Below are 18,415 nucleotides of genomic sequence, written 5' to 3' on the forward strand. Positions count from 1 at the left end.
AAGAACGTTAATGAGAATAATTAGACAAAGGAAAAGTTGTAGATTTCTTGGACGTGTGATGATAAAACAAGAGGCTGAATGTGAATTCGTTTTTTGCCTGGGAAAATGTCGAGGTAGCACAGGAAGCCGGGGAAGACAGCAGATTACGTGCACAAGCAATGGGAAGGATCGGTTGAAACTGGGAGGAATATCTGAATATCTGATTCAAAGTTCTTGAGTAAACATCACGGACGGAGCTAAACGGAAGGAAGCCTACGATCGCCGACGTCTTTAAGGAAGGACGTGGCGCACGGGGGCAGAGAGAGTGAATCATATTTGCACGCACAGCGCTTGCGTCAAGCCAGCGCTGGACGAAGACTTCCCCACGCTGCGCGGGGTCGTGGGGGTCCGTTCGACCATACTTCACCACGCTGAATGATAACGGTGCGCAACCGCGGGCCAGTTAAAGGCCGGGACCATAGACGTGCGTGTGTAGCACGGTACAACAATTACGATTGCTGCACTGCTCTAAGCTGTCCACCACGTAGGCCCCCTCCCCAGCATCAGCAACTTCAGCTGATAACAAGCTGCCGTGTGTGGTGCGTGGTGGTCACCCAATCCAAGCGCTGCCCAGGCCGGGGCCGTGCTCGGCGTTGAGCGTTCGAGCTCTGTTGAGATCGTCCGCTTCCCCCGGGGTCATTTGGATGCCAAGGCGAAGTATCTCGGACTCCAAATTTCGATGTAAAGCTTTCGTGACTGCAGGGATTCATCTTCTTGGTTCTTTTGGTAAAGTCACGTAGAAGGGAAATAATAAAATAAAAATAAAATACAATTCTCACGACGTTTCGGCCACAACACAAGCAGCCGTCCTCAGGTGAAGAACAGGTCTCCATTCAGACGCTGTCTTTCCGACAGACCTGTTCTTCCCCTGAGGACGGCTGCTTGCGTTGTGGCCGAAACGTCGTGAGAATTATTTTATTATGTTTTATTTTTATTATAAGAACAGGTCTGTCGGAAAGACAGCGTCTCCATTCAGACGCTGTCTTCCCGACAGACCAGTTCTTCACCTGAGGACAGCTGCTTGCGTTGTGGCCGAAACGTCGTGAGAATTATTTTATTATTTCCCTTCTACGTTACTTTACCGAAAGAACCAAGAAGATGATCTCGGACTCCGTCGCAACCCTTCCTACTGCAGCCTCACCTGGCACGGCCCGCAGTCCGGACAGTTTGACGCGCCCTGAGGTCAAGCGTCCGCATGTAACACGGGCGAGCGGGATGTGCCGTCGGGGCGTACGCGCGTGGCCGAGGTGCTTTGCTCGATATCGTTCACCCTGGGGGACTCTCTCAAACTGATGAGATTGTCATCTCAGTGTTAGAGGGAGAGAAGCAATTAGGATATTACCGTATTAATAACATCCTTCTAGTGTGTGGCAGGAAACGGCTGGTGAGACACAGTGCCGGCGTTGGCCTGGGGGGGCGTGCTGTAGAAACTGGAAATGCGAGTATGGAAGCAAGCTATAAAATCAATTAAGATTTTACCTGGTTAATAACATCCTTCCAATGATTGCTCAATTTGAATCCATCCTCTCGGTTTAAGTTATGTCTGTGTTTGTATATCTGGATGGCTTCATGAACAAACCTTTGATAGTAGCCTGACGGTTTGCAGAGTACCTTGGTCTCAGAAAAAACAATATCATGAGAGCCCACAGCGTTATAGCAATGGTCAGCAACTGCAGAAGATCCAGTTCTGCCATGTTTCAAATCCGCCTTGTGCTCGTGAATGCGGTCCGATACATCTCGTTTCGTTTCCCCAATGTAACAATCGCCACAAATGCAACTCAGTTTGTCGACTCAATTTATAACATTTTTGACATGCGTTTTTTTTATTTTGTTGTTGTTATTCTGTCTCTCACTGTTCAAATAAACCTACCATTAAAATTATAGACTGATCCTTTCTTTGTCAGTGGGCAAACGTACAAAATCAGCAGGGGATTTTCCCTCACTGTATGTATGGTAACCTGATGGTTTTTATCGGAGTCTCAGGGGGTTGTCTCTCTATGGTTGGAGAAACAGCTTTGCGGATAATCTGGTCCGAATATCCATTCATCTTTAAGGCCTGGCGTACGTGTTCCAATTCACTGCCTAGGTGGTGTTGGTCAGATATGCAGTGCCCCTATAGTGTAATGTTTTGATGAGGGAATTCTTCTGTGCCGGATGGTGATGGGAGTCAGGTTTCAGATAGGAATCTGTGTGGGTGTCTTTCCTGTAGACAGAATGTCCCAAAGAGCCATCAGGTTTTTTCTCAAACAGAACATCCAGGAATGGTAGATAACCATCCTTCTCCACTTCCATGGTGAATTTGATGGATGGGTGTATGGAGTTAATGTGGAGGAGAAATTGGTTCAATGCTGGTAGGCCATGTGGCCAAATGACGAAAGTGTCATCCACATATCTCTTCCACAGGGAAGGACGCAGGGTGGATGTCTGGATGGTGTCTGTTTTAAATTTCTCCATGAAAACATTGGCTATCACTTGTCACTAACAGCTCCCTTTGCCCACTACAGTAACTTTGTTTTTTTGCTGTGGTTGTCCCACCTGATTATGGAAGCTTGTGTTGCTTCTGAAACGTCGTGATTTAATTAAGTTATTTCTATTTTATTCTTTTTTTTTAATTTCACCTACGTGACTTTACTGAAAGAACCAAAGAGTATGGATCCTTGCAGTCATGAAAACTTCAAATCTAGAAATAGTGAGTTAGTTCAAGCCTATAACACCTGAGTATTTCAGAACTGTACCTTATTCTGCTAAGCCAGAGGTTCCATCGTCACATGCGCGGGGTGGCTGCCCGGATTTTCTTTCCCCCACGTGCTTGCATTCTGTGCACCTTCTCTCGTCACACCCATGATCCCCGTGGGTGCGAGGGTCACACGCTCCGATTAGAATGGTGGCTTGTGGGTTATCTTGATTGTGAAGCGATTCGCCTTCGAGTGATAATCGTATCCTTGAAAGAAAGCTGCTTATGTAACGTCCTCAAATATGGGCTCCGTTATTCGAATCGAAATCTGTTCAATCTGGGAAATGGCTGCAGACCACATTTTAAACGGAGGCACATGTGGTAGGAAGACAACCTTTCATCGCACATTCATGCTGCCCGTCTGTTCAGTCTCTTGGTCCTGCCTGTTTGCCTGCCTAAGTGAAGACATCTTGTCTTGCTCTTTATGTACTCGGCAACACAAATACTTTCGTCGTAAAATTAACATTGTACTGTGAAGCTGATGACCTAATCAAGCGGAAATATGCCTCCGATCTGATCAGATCTCGGAAGATAAGCAGGTTTTGATCCTGGGCAGTGCTTGGATGGGTAACCACCGTGGACAAAGTTTCTTCACAGGGCTACATATGGGGTCAGGTAAGGGCAGTGCTGCAAAATATAATGTTGTACTGAGCTTCTGTGCTTCCGTGTCTTATGTTCCCTACATCCTTACCACTGAGCGTGGTAAAGTATGGCCAACAACCCCCATGACCGACAATGTGGGGAGGCTTCCATCAGCATGACCCGTCTCAATAAAAGTAACACAAATATAAAAGTGAGATTTTTTTTTTAATTTCGTAACAACTTATCGCATTCATATTAACGTCGCTGTTGCCAATGATCCGTCCTCCGCTTCCCTACCAGCTGGCTGCACCCAGCTCGTGATCATTATCTTGCACCCAGCTCGTGATCATTAGCTTGTACCCAGCTCCCGCCATCGCCTCGAACGAGCGCAGCATCAACGCCGCATCGTCAGTTACCAAGCCGGCGAACGCGGCCGCCTGCTTTGGGCAGCGGCGCCGCGTCGATGCCACGGGCCCCTGTGGCAAGCAGTTGAATGGGCGCCCTTCCGCGCCGATTTTCTGCCCCTCTCCGTAGGACCGGTGGCTGGGCCCCCCTCCGGTCCGTGGGCTTCCTGGCACAGTTGCTCTTCCTTCACGCCGATAGCTACGCCGCTGACTGGATCTTAAGATTTCCTTGTTTGTACGTTGAACTTCTTTCGCACCGTACGTAGCCCACCGTTCTAATCGGAGGTGTGAGGAAGGGACAAAAAACTAAACACAAAAAGCTGTTCTAAAGAAATTAGTTTGTTAATCTAGGTTATCTTCTTGGTTCTTTCGGTAAAGTCACGTAGAAGGGAAGTAATAAAATAATAAAAATAAAACATAATAAAACAATTCTCACGACGTTTCGGCCACAACGCAAGCAGCCGTCCTCAGGTGAAGAATGAGACAATGCCAAGCTAGGAGCTTATATATAAGCTGCGTTGGAGGTGGAAGAAAGAGCGCCTTAACAAAAGAATGTGCATATGAAGAGGAATTTAGCATATACATGGAAAATGCGAATTTAGCATATACATGGAAAATACGCATTTTCCATGTATATGCTAAATTCCTCTTCATATGCACATTCTTTTGTTAAGGCGCTCTTTCTTCCACCTCCAACGCAGCTTATATATAAGCTCCTAGCTTGGCATTGTCTCATTCTTCACCTGAGGACGGCTGCTTGCGTTGTGGCCGAAACGTCGTGAGAATTGTTTTTGTATTATGTTTTATTTTTATTATTTTATTACTTCCCTTCTACGTGACTTTACCGAAAGAACCAAGAAGATGAATCCCTGCAGTCACGAAAGCTTTAAATCGAAATTTAATCTAGGTTAGTTAGAATTGCATAGCTGCGGTGGCTTCCTAATATCGGAAGGAAGAGCGTTTCAGACGGCCGCAGAAGCGCTTTTGAAAGCGCGCGATGCAGTGACCGTCTTTGTTCGATGGCTAGCCAAAAGCCGTTGCTGCGAGGATGACTGAACCGTTTGGTAGCCATAGTCTGGCTCTGTAAGCCATAGTGATTGACATGCAACCCGCTTGGCACGGGCCCCACACAAACTCCGGTCATCCTCGCAGAAGCTTTTAGTTACCCATCGAACAAAGACGATCACCGCATCGCCCATTTTTGGATGCGTTTCTGCGGCTGTCTGGAACGCTCTTCCGTCGATTTTCGGAAGCCACTGGAGCGATGCATTTTTAAAATGTTTTCGATTTAAAGCTTTCGTGACTGCAGGGATTCATCTTCTTGGTTCTTTCGGTAAAGTCACGTAGAAGGGAAATAATAAAATAAAAAATATATAAACATTTCTCACGACGTTTCGGCCACAACGCAAGCAGCCGTCCTCAGGACGGCAGTCGTCCTCAGGACGGCAGTCGTCCTCAGGACGGCTGCTTGCGTTGTGGCCGAAACGTCGCGAGAATTTAAAAAAAATTATTATTATTTTATTATTTCCCTTCTACGTGACTTTACCGAAAGAACCAAGAAGATTTTAAAATCTTGATTGAAAACTCGTTTCTTTAGACCTGCTTTTTATGTTTAGTTTGTTGTCCTTCCCCCGCACCTCCGATTAGCACAGTTGGCCACGTATGGTGCGAAATAAATTCAACAGACATACACACATTATGGCCCTCTCATGCTGTGACTCTAATAAACAATGCACATTCCAGGAAGTATATTGTACACCTCAACAGCTATGCCGCCACGGGTTTAAGACGCTGCCGGTGGAGTTTCCTCTCCAAATGTGGAGTTGTTATGACAACTGCTGCTGGTAGCCTCCCAAAACCGCTTGGGTCATCTTCGACAGTGTACAACGCCGCCGCGTTGGGAATAGCGTTGGGATCAGCTGGCCTAAGCGGCCGGCTGACGAACCGTGGGACCCACGAAATAGGAGCTCAATTCCATCAATAGAGGCCACGGGTCGACACTTAATTATATTTGATGTGATCATAATTAATAATAAATAACGTTTTTTTATCTATACAGGGAAGCAATACTGAGTCATAGGACTCCATTTGGAGGCTCCTGCATTGGGTTTTATTCAAAGATATTTTAAAGCCAAGTAATGTTGAGTGTTTATACATGTGGGAGGAAACTGGAGCGCGCAGGGAATACTTACGTGCGCGAGGGGGAAACACTCTATCCCCCTACAGATGGAAACAGATGGCAATTAGTCCACTGGCTGTACCACCTTATCCTGGCAAGCCAGGGGTATAGCACCTCCTGGGCACACGCGGGAAGGGAGTTACACAATACAGGTAGTCCCCGAGTTACGATGGTCCGACTTACGATATTTCGATCTTACGATGGCGATATCGATACGACAAAATTGCCATCAACAACCTAACATCGTTCAAGTGTGCAGACGACGGACAGAATCTTGGTGAGTACAGGACAATGTGATACGTTACGATACGTTCAGTGCATGTACGATACGTAGCTTTAGCGATTTCATTTTTAGGTTACCACGATACGATACGTTCAATGCATGTTAAAAGTTTTTCTAGCAGATAGGATTGTTTCCTGAAAAAACTTTCTATTAAATTGCAGTTCATATAGGTAGGCTAAGAATTTATCTTGTTTTTTTTACTTTACATTTTACTGTGCAATACAGTATTCTAATTAATAAATACAAACGGTTCACAGTACCGTACTGTAGTTTATACAGTACGGTACTGTGAATTGCTCTGTTTTGATAAATTATCACCATTCTTTAAGACTCCTGGTTAGGCTAGGCCATCTTCGACTTACGATATTTTCGACTTACGACGGGGTCGTCGTAACGCATCTCCATCGTAAGTCGAGGACTACCTGTAATTGTGCGGTGATCCACCAATCCTTGCTGCCACTACTGCCTCCGCAATGCTGGGTGACGGGCAGCAACGTAGCCACCACCATTGCCCGGACGTGGGGGTTGGCGGTGCCGCACATTTCGCCGATCTAATTTCAGTATAACGCCAGGGAAGCTTTTTGTGTCCTTATAAAAGCTGTCTCGGTGTCAGCCCTTAGCTTGCCGGAGTAGTAAAAAACAAACTACGAAGTAACGAGATGAGCGAGCGAATTGGAGTGGCGCTCATCACATAGATAGGGTTCACGGGCTCCCGAGCGCCCGCGGAGAAAAACATTTGGATGGCGGCAGCGACGTCTTTCCCGGCCAGAGCGACGGCTTTCTGGTGCCGCGATTGCGCCGCTCCTAAAAGGCGTCAATAATTAATGGGTTATCGATGGCTGGCAGCTCTGCCCGGCGACGGGGAATGGGGAAAAAAAACAACTTCTCGAGTGGCCGCGCTCCGGCTTGCCACCTGTTCAGCTTTCCCCCAGGACACCCCTTCTCGTCGCGAGAGCCACCTTGAGACGTGCACAACATCTTCCCCGGGAACGTTGAAGGTCCTGACTTTGTGTCAGTTGCGTGACAATAACACCCCTCACTTGTGACGGTGCGAACACATTCCTGCGGAGGGAGCTGGTAGGAACGTTGGGTTGCTCGGTCAATGGCCAGGGTCAACGGCGGCGTGGTGTATTCCGCAAATATGGCCGACTGTGAGGGCGGGCACAAGCCGGCGTGAGTAGGTTAAACATTGAGTTTTATAAGGTCACCACGGGGTGACCAGCCCCTCCCCACCCAGCCCCTCCCCACCCAGCCCCACCCCTCCCACCCCCCACCCAGCCCCACCCTCCCCACCCAGCCCCTCCCCACCCAGCCCCTCCGCCCTCCCCACCCAGCCCCTCCCCACTCTCCCCTCCCCACCCAGCCCCTCCCTCCCCACCCAGCCCAACCCTGCACGACGGACACAATAATCCCCTGTGGGCTGGTGTAACCAGGAGGTTCCTACCAGTATTAACATTTTGTCTCCTCTATCCTAGTATTGCGAGACGCTCTGCTTGCCGTTATACGTCCCGTTTAGTTTTTTACCGTACCTCGTGAAGTGGCAACCCTTTGCTTGCGCTCCCGCGGCCTCCGAAAGAAACTGCGTGCCACGACAGAAATAAACCGTAATAGGGGAATCGATAGTGCTTGAAGCGTGACAGGGATGAATGTCGTAAAATGTCGCATTTCTGTAGCGATGTGACGAGCAGTGTACGCATGGCGGAGCGAAAATTGATGTCACCGATCCCGACTCAGAAGCTGGTATTTCAAGAAGTTTGCCGCTGCAGTTTGTGCGACATCATCACGCCCAACGTTTTGAGATTTTAAAAATCTTATCAACAGGTGTTTAAATCATCATCATCATCATATTGGTCGTCGTCTTTGGCTTGGCACGAGACCTCCAGAACGACGTTTGTAGACAAATGTGCTATGAGGCAGCGGTGCGCTCCGCAAGAGAACAAGGGCATTGCTCTACAATTGTGAACCACTGGAAGTCATTCCTGTAGAGCACGAAAAAAAATGTTATTTCTAAAAAGTATAACATTAATACGAGACGTAGAGCTGTGCCTGTGTACCGCCCTCTTTGTCAGTCCACTGCTGGATGAGGGCCTCCCCCACACAGTGCGGGACATGGGGGGTTAATTGACCATATTCTTAGGTTTTTTTGGTAAAGTCACGTAGGTACAAAATTAAATTTAAAATTCATAAAATTAAATTAAAATGAAAAACCACGACGTTTCGGAGGCAACACAAGCTTCCGTCTTCAGGTGGAACCGTCACAGCCCGACAGCTGTATCAAGTAACTGCAGGTATTACTTGATACAGCTGTCGGGCTGTGACGGTTCCACCTGAAGACGGAAGCTTGTGTTGTCTCCGAAACGTCGTGGTTTTTTATTTTACTTTTATTAATTTTAATTTTAATTTTTTGCCTACGTGACTTTACCGAAAAAACCTAAGAATATGAATCCTTGCAGTCACGAAAGCTTCAAATCTAGAATTAATTGACCATACTACACCATCATGATGGTCTGCGCCGTGAAGCTTTGGAGGGGGGTGGGAAACTGTGTGTCTCGAACTAGAAAAGAGAATAGCCCATCCATGAAAACAAACTTGTAATCTCCTTCACGTAAGAAACATTCTGTGGCCTCAGGAATTGACTGTACCCTTGAGAAGTCAATCGGTACCATTGGAACCTCATTTGCCAGTAAAAAATATGATAATTGGTTTTTTACCCTTTTATCTGGCAACAAAACTCACACCTTTTTTACAAGGAGTCATGTTTGCATAGACCACAATACCTGCAGTCATAATGCAAACAAAAAACATAACTCTGATAATGTATGCATTGTCCTTTTGGCGTCATCTGGTCCAACACCATGTGAGACTAGGCTCTAAGGAAAGTTGTCTCGGGTGAGGACCAATCAACCTCAAGGACAGTGCATACATTATCAGAGTTATGTTTTTTTTTGCATTATGACTGCAGGTATTGTGGTCAATGCAAACATGACTCCTTGTAAAAAGGTGTCAGTTTTGTTGCCAGATAAAATGGTAAAAACCAATTATCAAGTCAATCGGTGTTTGGCTTCGTTGTGAAGGCGACCAAAGGAGCTCGCTTCTTCGTCTTCTTCTTTTGGAGTTCCGCACAAATGCGGAGCTCTCAAAGAGAAACATTTCCCCAATCAATTACAGCCCTTTTGTGCCGAATGACGGCCTCCCCCCACACACGTTCTTGGTCATAGGTGTGGAGTTTTGACCATACTTCACCACGCTGCGGGCTTTTGAAGGTCGGCAGGCCCAGGGCCGGTTCCGATGTATCGCCGCTCACCGATATTGGCCGCGAACCAGGAATCACACCGTGGGCTCGCGGGTTCACAACGCGGCGCGCTAACCACGGCACCGCGGCTTCTCCTTCCCGCGCGTTCACGCCTGTAAAGTAAAACCGAAGCTTGGCCCTGAAAATAAGAGGAAGAAAAAAAACCCACTGTCATCTCGGTTTTTTTTCGGATGGCAGGAATTTCTTTCCGCAACCTTTCGCGCGGTATTTCCTGAAAGTTGGCCCAAGCGTGTCAAGTTGCGTGCAGTAGGACGGCAGTCGTGTTGGCATTTCGTAATAGTCTGTGTGGCTGGAAGAGATAAAGATAAACTATTTTTTCTACTTAAACTGAACTAAACCATTTACAACGAAAGTATTTTTTGTATTTTACCAGGTAGGGCCCACTGAGCTATCGTGGCTATTTTTCAGAAGCGACCTGGCAATCACAAATGATAAGCTCTCCGAAGTGGCTTATCACGTGCCAATTTATTGCAGCCAAAAACAATGCGTGTTTCTAAACGTGGAGGGAAAAACCGAAGGACCCGGAGAAAAATCCACGCGACCACGGGGAGAGAGACGCTGCAAACTCCAAATATACAGCAGCAGGCGTCAGGGTCGCAATCAAACCAACGACCTCCTGTAAACCAGGCGAGGTAGTTGACATCTCGCAACCGTGGTGCCACTGTGAGGAAATCAACTGCGGATGTCCGATGGCAGAGGCTGCTTTCTTGCCACCACTGGCTCAGCACCACCACGTGTAGAGGAGCACTGTCGGCCCACTGCTCGTTTTGAGCTAAAGGGACACTGACTCGTTTGGAGACATGCCGTGTGTGTGTGTACGTGTGTGTGTACGTGTGTGTAGGGGAGCGGTAGTGTAGCGGTTAGCTCGTGCTACGAATACAGCGCAATGGGCACTGGATTCATGGAAAAAAACAAAGTGGTGGCATCAACTATCAGCTCAAATTCAAATCCTAATAAACATCGAAACTTATCATAAACGCCAATTTATCTCTCCGATATCTGCATGGTCAGCATTTCTCTTCTCTCATTTGACTACCATCTCTATTGTTGTCCACATTTCTCTCATCCCACTACATATCTGGCTCTTGGCAAACAGTACAGTATATCTCTTCATCCCTATACGTCCATTGAATCTGGGCCTCCAATAAACCAGCAGCACCGGTGAGAGGGATGAAGGCCAGCCGGTGGTGAAGAACAACAACCGGGCAGCAGCCACAGCAGAACAACAACCGTGGCAACCACAACAGAACAACAACCGGGCAGCAGCCACAACAGAACAACAACCGGGCGGCAGCCACAACAGAACAACAACCGGGCAGCAGCCACAACAGAACAACAACTGGGCAGCAGCCACAACAGAACAACAACCGGGCAGCAACCACAACAGAACAACAACCGGGCAGCAGCCACAACAGAACAACAACCGGGAAGCAAACACAACAGAACAACAACCGGGCGGCAGCCACAACAGAACAACAACCGGGCGGCAACCACAACAGAACAACAACCGGGCAGCAACCACAACAGAACAACAACCGGGCAGCAGCCACAACAGAACAACAACCGGGAAGCAAACACAACAGAATAACAACCGGGCGGCAGCCACAACAGAACAACAACCGGGCGGCAGCCACAACAGAACAACAACCGGGCAGCAGCCACAACAGAACAACCGGCGGCAGCCACAGCAGAACAACAACCGGGCAGCAACCACAACAGAACAACAACCGGGCAGCAGCCACAACAGAACAACAACCGGGCAGCAGCCACAACAGAACAACAACCGGGCAGCAGCCACAACAGAACAACAACCGGGCAGCAGCCACAACAGAACAACAACCGGGCGGCAGCCACAACAGAACAACAACCGGGCAGCAGCCACAACAGAACAACAACTGGGCGGCAGCCACAACAGAACAACAACCGGGCAGCAACCACAGCCGGCAGAGTGGCGCTGTGCTGATCATGGCTGTCAGTGATCATGGCTGTCTGTGTGATATATATTCTTGGTTCTTTCGGTAAAGTCACATAGAAGGGAAATAATAAAATAAAATAAATATCAAACAATAAAATTCTCACGACGTTTCGACTGCAACACAAGCAATGAGATGTTAACTACATCACCTGGTGTACAGGAGGTCGTGGGTTCGATCTCGACCCTGACGCCTGCTGCTGGATATTTGGAGTCTGCGTGTCTCTCTCATCATCATCACGGTGGCTAGGAGATGTTAACTACCTCGCCTGGTACACAGGAGGTCGTGGGTTCGATCCCGACCCTGACGCCTGCTGCTGTATATTTGGAGTCTGTGGTGACTTTCTCCCCGTGGTCACGCGGATTTTTCTCCGGGTCCTCCGGTTTTTCCCTCCACATTTAGAATCAACGTCGCGGCGTTTAAAGAGTATTTGGCTGCAATAAATGTCCACGTGATGATAAGCCACTTGGTCGAGTTACCATTTGTGTCAGCCAGGTCGCTTCTGAAAGAAAAAAAATATCTCAGTGGGCCTTACCTGGTAAAATGAAATAAAAAAAAAATTTTCAATAATGATGATGATGAATGATGTGAAGCCACTGTGTTGGTGTTTGCAGCCACTGAAGAGGCAAGGATGCCCAGGAGGGGCGTGTTGACGTTGGTCGTGATCGCCGCCGCCCTCTTGTTTTGTAAGTAACCCACGCGCACTCTCTTCTCACTCCGCGGGAATTATCAACGGCGAGCAGCGTGAGTCATCGGTGAATACGACTTATTTTATTTTTTTAAACCACGTTTTCCCCTTTTCCCAGAGTTATATCCCAATCACGCCGATGGCCGTGACATGTAAGATGTAAGACGTTCCCCGTCGCAACGATCGCAGTGCCAAGTGTACCACCTCGTGTCATTTATTTTTTTACCCATACCATTACACACCCGACAGAGAACATTCATTTCATCGCAATGCAACCAACGCTTTTATATTTCAGAGCGGGAACAAACCCATATGCAGGGCAAATCCATAATTGCAACATCATTGTTGTTATATTTTTGGTTCTTTCGGTAAAGTAAAATGTTCTTGCTGTGCTGTGGATGATGATTGCTTGTGTTGCAGTCGAAACGTCGTGAGAATTTTTATTTTTGATATTAATATTATTTTATTATTTCCCTTCTACGCGACTTTACCGAAAGAACCAAGAATATGAATCCCTGCAGTCACGAAAGCTTTAAATCATCGTCGTTGTTGTTGCTGCGCAGTTATTGATGACTGGGTTGAGACGAGACCATCATCAACTCGGCGTACGTGAGATCCAGGAGCAATCACAGTTGGCCGTCTATATTTCAACACAGGAACTCCAGCACTGCGAGTGGAGTGCATTGAGCCCCTTAGCCAACACTCTCTTAACAATAAAAAAAGCGTGGGTCACGTGTGCTGGCATCACGGTCCATATCTGTGAAAAAGAGCTTCATAGCTCATCGGATTCCTCTAGTCTAAATAGAGATTCCGATTTTTACTCATTTGAAGCATTTCTTGCAACTTAATTCGAATAACCAAAAGCAACAGCGCCCTCTACTGACCGACTAATGCCCTCTGCAGGCCGGTGCTGCGTTACATTGTCACACAGGGACAGCTGCCGTCAGGGGGTCCCCCAAGGCGAGTAAACCCTGGGAAACTTCAACTGGGCGATGGAATGATTGCGAGGCTCTTTGACATTCTGTGGTATTCTTGTCTTTGGTGGTCGTGTGTTGTTGCTGCTGCTTTTGTTGTTTAAACTTCGTATTTAGTTTTGTTACCACCCCTCCGTAATGCATCGTGGGTGTTCCCCAGTCACTGCAGCTTCCTTCCGCATGAGAAAACACACAGGAGGGAATTGGCCAACATCCCAACACAAAATACCATCCAAACAGTCTCGCGACGGGGACGATGGCCCGGATAAATGAAGGGGTTAAATCTAAAGGTACAGCCCTGCAATGGCTTACTTACGCCACTGCCGGCAGAAGGACTTCCACTGCAGGGGAGCTGTAGTGAGCGCCTCTTAAAGGATATTTCGGCCGACTCTTCTACTCACGACCGGCCTACCGAACAACTGCGCTGCACGTGGTGTACGATGCCGCTGCGAGGACAGAAGTGATCTGTGCCACAAATGAGAGCTCAACGAAGTAGATTATTTCTAGCAGCCGAATACGCTCAACGCATGGATATAAATGTGGAGGGAAAAAGCGGAGAACCCGGAGAAAAATCCACCTGACCATGGGGAGAGAGACACGCAAACTCAAAATATACAGCAGGCATCAGAGTCGGTATCAAACTCACGACCTCCTGCGTACCAGGTGAGGTAGTTAACATCTCGTCACTGTGGTGCCCTGCCTCTTGCTTCAACTGCCGCGCCGGGAGAACAAACCGACCCGGTGACCTCTGGTTGAATCGATGACCCCTAGAAATCCAGTGCGCGAACCGTTACAACCACGGCAGCGTAACACGTGCGTGTCTCTAATTATACCCCTGCGTTCTTTCAAACAAAGGAACGTTTTACGTATTCTTTGTTGTTGTTGTTCTCAACAGACTTCAAGTTCCTGCACGTACGCCTGCACGTCGGCGGCGCCCGGGCGCTGGGCTTGGGCGGCCTCGGCGCGCCGCGCCCGCAGCCGGCGCTCAACGCGACGTGGTGGGGCGCCCCCGTCGTGTGGAGCGCCGGCGGCGGCGCCGCCGTGTCGCGCGGGAACGACGACGACGACGTCGCGTCCGTGGGCCTCGTCACCTTCGCCGTGGGCGGCTACGTCGAGCACCTGAGCCACTTCCTGGAGTCGGCCGAGCGCTTCTTCATGCGCGGCCACGCCGTCACCTACTACGTCCTCACCGACAACGCGCGGGCCGTGCCCGCCTTCGTGCCGGCCCCGGGGCGCCGCCTCAAGGCCCTGTTCGTGGCCGAGCGGCCCGAGGGGCGGCACCTGCGGCGCGCTCGCATGTCGCTGCTGGCCGGCGTCGTGCAGGAGCTCGTCGCGGACGAGGAGCGCTTCGTGTTCTGCGCCGACGTGGACCTGGTCTTCGTGGACGAGGTCGGGCCGGAGGTGCTCGGGAGCCTGGTGGCCACGCTGCACCCGGGGTTCTTCGCGAAGCCGAGGAGGCTCTTCCCGTACGAGAGGAGGTCCGCCTCGGCGGCGCGCGTGGGCCGCCACGAGGGAGACTTCTACTTCACCTCCGAGCTGTTTGGCGGCCGCTGCAAGGACGTGTTCGCCTTGGCCCAGGCGTGCGCGGCGAGCATCGCTCACTGACTCCCTGAGCGACCTGGACGCTCGGCACTTGGACGAGAGCCACCTCAACAAGTACCTTGTCCTCAACAAGCCGACCAAGATCCTCTCGCCGGAATACTGCTGGCCCATCGGCAGGGAGAGGTCGTCGGAGATGCCGATGAAGAGGGATTCTCTCCCTGCGGATAGATTCTCCCCCCACCGTCTCCGCAATTGACATTGATTGATTATTTTATAGTCTCTTAGCGCTTCACGCAATAACGCATGACCACTTGCGTCGCTGTTCACTTACGTTAGACGAATTAAAATAGCTTTGACTCTTGGCTGCTTTTTGTAAGTGTACTTATTTTAATTGTGGCGATTTGAGCGGCGTTTCCCGCGTACGGCTTTGCAGCTTTAAAGGGCGGCTCTTTTTCAGTCGTCGTTAGCTGTCGACGAAAGCCAAATGTTAAAGCGGCGCACTAAAGCTGTACGAGTTGGTAGCAGTACTTCTCACGCGAGTTGAAATGCACTCTGGGAAGTTACATTTGCTTTTGCACGGCGGCGACTTTGCCGGGGTAGAGCCAGGTTTTGTAAAACAATGGCACGGAGAAGGGGAGGTAGCCTCTTGTTTGGGCTCCAAGCAATGTGGCTTCCGCGTTAACCCCCGAGCAGAGATACGGCCCTTAAAAGTCTCTCTCATGGGGTTTTTAAAATTGTGGCTTTTTTGCGTTACCATAAAAATGCACAAATAGAAATGTCTCGAGCAATGAACACAACAGCTGTGCCTTTTTAGCTAAGAAACAGAGGGGGGGGGGTGCCCCAGTGGAGTAATGGTTACTAGAGAACTGGGATTAGAATACAGAGGTCGCCTGGTTCAACTCCATCTCCCGGCTCGGCAATCAAAACAAAGGGGCGAGTTTCTGAAATCCCACCCATCCCCTTTGTCGTCCCAGCAGTAGAAGCGGGTTCACCAAAGTCGATCGGCAACTTTCATGTGGTGGGGTAAAGTGTGGGTATTCCCACCTCTTAATAAATGTCTGATCAGCGTGGAAGAGTAGACCAAATAACCCCCCCCCCACACCAGAGCTACGCCCAACAGTGGCGTAAGCGAGGAATTGCGGGGCTGCACCTTTAAATGAGAGATGAGGGCAAATGAACCACGTGGGCAGTGACGTGGGCGGCCGTGCCGTTTGGACGCTGGCGTGGAATTCACAACTAAAACTCCACGGGAAACGGTTACCTCGGCTGGTAACCGATAATGAAATGGTTACCGGTTCGGAGGTTCTCATTTACCAGCCCTAGTCTCTTTCCGTTATGATCCTAAAAAAGATATATTTACAATATTTATTTGCAACACGCTATTGGAATATAAATTTGTAGAAATCTTAAAAAAATGCATTTACAGCACAGGATGATCCATGTATAGATACCCGACTGATTCTCATGAACTCTCTTCTCAACAGCTGATTGAATGGTGTGAAAGGAAAGTGATGGCTCTCGCATTGTACATAGGAGAGCATTGATAGTTTTAATAAGTCGTTTTTATATTGATGGGAGGCGTGTGGAGGATTTGAAATAAAATGTTGTTTTCTCTGTGGAGTAAATTATCTGGGCCATGTTAGTGGGGTATCTATAAATGGATCGCCTTGTATAATCTCATGAATATTTTTGTTCCGGTGTCAACCTACTTTAGTTTGCCTCCCCACAGGCCTCACTCAGGCATTCCAACTCAGGCCACCGGTCCTGTTTTTTTCTCCCAGGTACGTCGTCTTATTAATGTAGTTTCCCGGGAAAAATCTGTAACCGGGTCTTACTTTCTCACGCATTATATTCCAGAAAGCTCTGCTCGGCTTGCTTGGAGTAGAGATTATTGCCATAAGGCATTACAACTAGAGAGCAAGGTACACCTATCCATAATAATCCTCTATTATTGTACTCTATATTCCTATAATCCTTTGAACAGGTTTATTAAAACTGACATGAAAATAAGGCAAGATGGATGTGACATGTCATTTAATTCCCAGAACGGTGTTGCAAACTTTTACAGTTGAAATTAATTACTGCCTGTAAGTCTTGCAGCGACATTACAACAAGCGCTGGTTTTGTGTCATTTGCATGATGATGTACTGTGCTGTATATATATATTTAGCATAAAAAAAATATTTCACCTGGAAAATCCCTTGAGATGAAACATCTCATTTGCATTGGAGTCCAGTTCGCCTATTGTCGCATTGCAACAACAATAACAGTCGCCACGAAGTGACGGTGACATCACCACAGCGCTTGTGCCAGGCTAGGTGCACCTCGAGGCCACGTCAAGTGTCGAAGGCTCGCTGGCAGGAGGGCACGGGCCAGACGCAGGTGTTATGGGTTGACCGACTGAGATGACTGATGGACGGATGCCTTACATAGCATGTGTGGCCACCGCATCCTGACACTTACCAGCAATTTTAAATATATAGCCTATACAATACAATGTATTTATACAATAAATATCACAGGCAGTCAAACACGTACAATGCTCTCCAGAGCCGTAACAAATGCAGATGTCGTGCAAGTGAGTTGTAATACAACATTATAAAGAGCTTGAGACGAAATTCTTGGTTCTTTCGGTAAAGTCACGTAGATAGAAAATAAAAATAAATTAAAAATCAAAGCTAAAAAACCCTGCCAGCCAGATAGAAAATAAAAATACAATAAAAAATAAATTAAGCATAAAAGCAAAAAAACCCTGCCAGCCAGGGTTTTTTTTGCCTTTATTTTAAACATTTTAAAATTTTATTTTCTATCTACGTGACTTTACCGAAAGAACCAAGAATATGAATTCCTGCAGTCACGAAAGTTTTAAGTCGGAGCTTGAGACTGCCGGGGATTTATCAAAGACACGCCATCTCCCCGCCTGTGCAAGCGTTGCGAGCCACATCTTTCACTTCTTCCTCCCGCCGATGTGTGTGGTTGTCTGTCCTTTTGAACCCTCCAGAGGTTGACGACCCCCTCTCAGCCTCCCACCGACGCCTGAATGTGCTCGCGATTACCAGCGTGGGGCGCTCCGGGCTCTCGGAGCGGCTCACAGCGGCAGACAGCAAACCCCATCACCACCACCACCACCCCTCTGGGTGTTGAATGACACGGTTTTTTTGTTCCTGGATACCAAGTGTTATTTTCTATACTCTTTGGTTCTTTCTAATTTCTTATGCCTCAAAAGTATAGAACATGGCTATTATTCCCCACAAACTTTGCTTTTGTGACCAGGACTTTACGTGAAGGAATGACACAAACGTACGCCACGTTTTCTCATTGAAAATAGGCAAATTTCAAAATATCAATGTCCTGGTCACAAAAGCAAAGTTTGTGGGGAATAATAGCCGTTTTATGTACTTTTGAGGCATAAGCAATTAGGAAATAACACTTACTACCCAGGAACAAAAGAATAATAAATTAGTTACACTTATTAATGGAGTGGATTATTAACTTTGCTTTTGTGGCCTGGTCACAAAAACACAGTTTGTGGCGAATAACGGCCATTTCTTGTACTTTGGAGGCATACGCAATTGTAAAATAACACTTACTACGGACTCAATATTTGAGGGAAGAAAGAGCCATAAATCCTGTGGTCTTCACACAGCCAGGGCCAGTCGACCTCCCCCCCCCATTGACACCCTCGCTTTGCTGAAAGGCTTTCC

The 18,415-nt window shown here is 48.1% G+C and overlaps 1 pseudogene; it reads left to right on the plus strand.

Moving 5' to 3' along the window:
• The window catches only part of LOC133354237 (globoside alpha-1,3-N-acetylgalactosaminyltransferase 1-like), a 34,451-nt pseudogene extending 16,577 nt beyond the window's left edge, over positions 1–17,874 (plus strand).
• The last annotated feature ends 541 nt before the right edge of the window (positions 17,875–18,415 follow it).

The sequence above is a fragment of the Lethenteron reissneri genome, chromosome 46 (assembly GCF_015708825.2).
Source record: "Lethenteron reissneri isolate LAM-NWPU_2019-01 chromosome 46, ASM1570882v1, whole genome shotgun sequence".
Taxonomy (NCBI): domain Eukaryota; kingdom Metazoa; phylum Chordata; class Hyperoartia; order Petromyzontiformes; family Petromyzontidae; genus Lethenteron; species Lethenteron reissneri.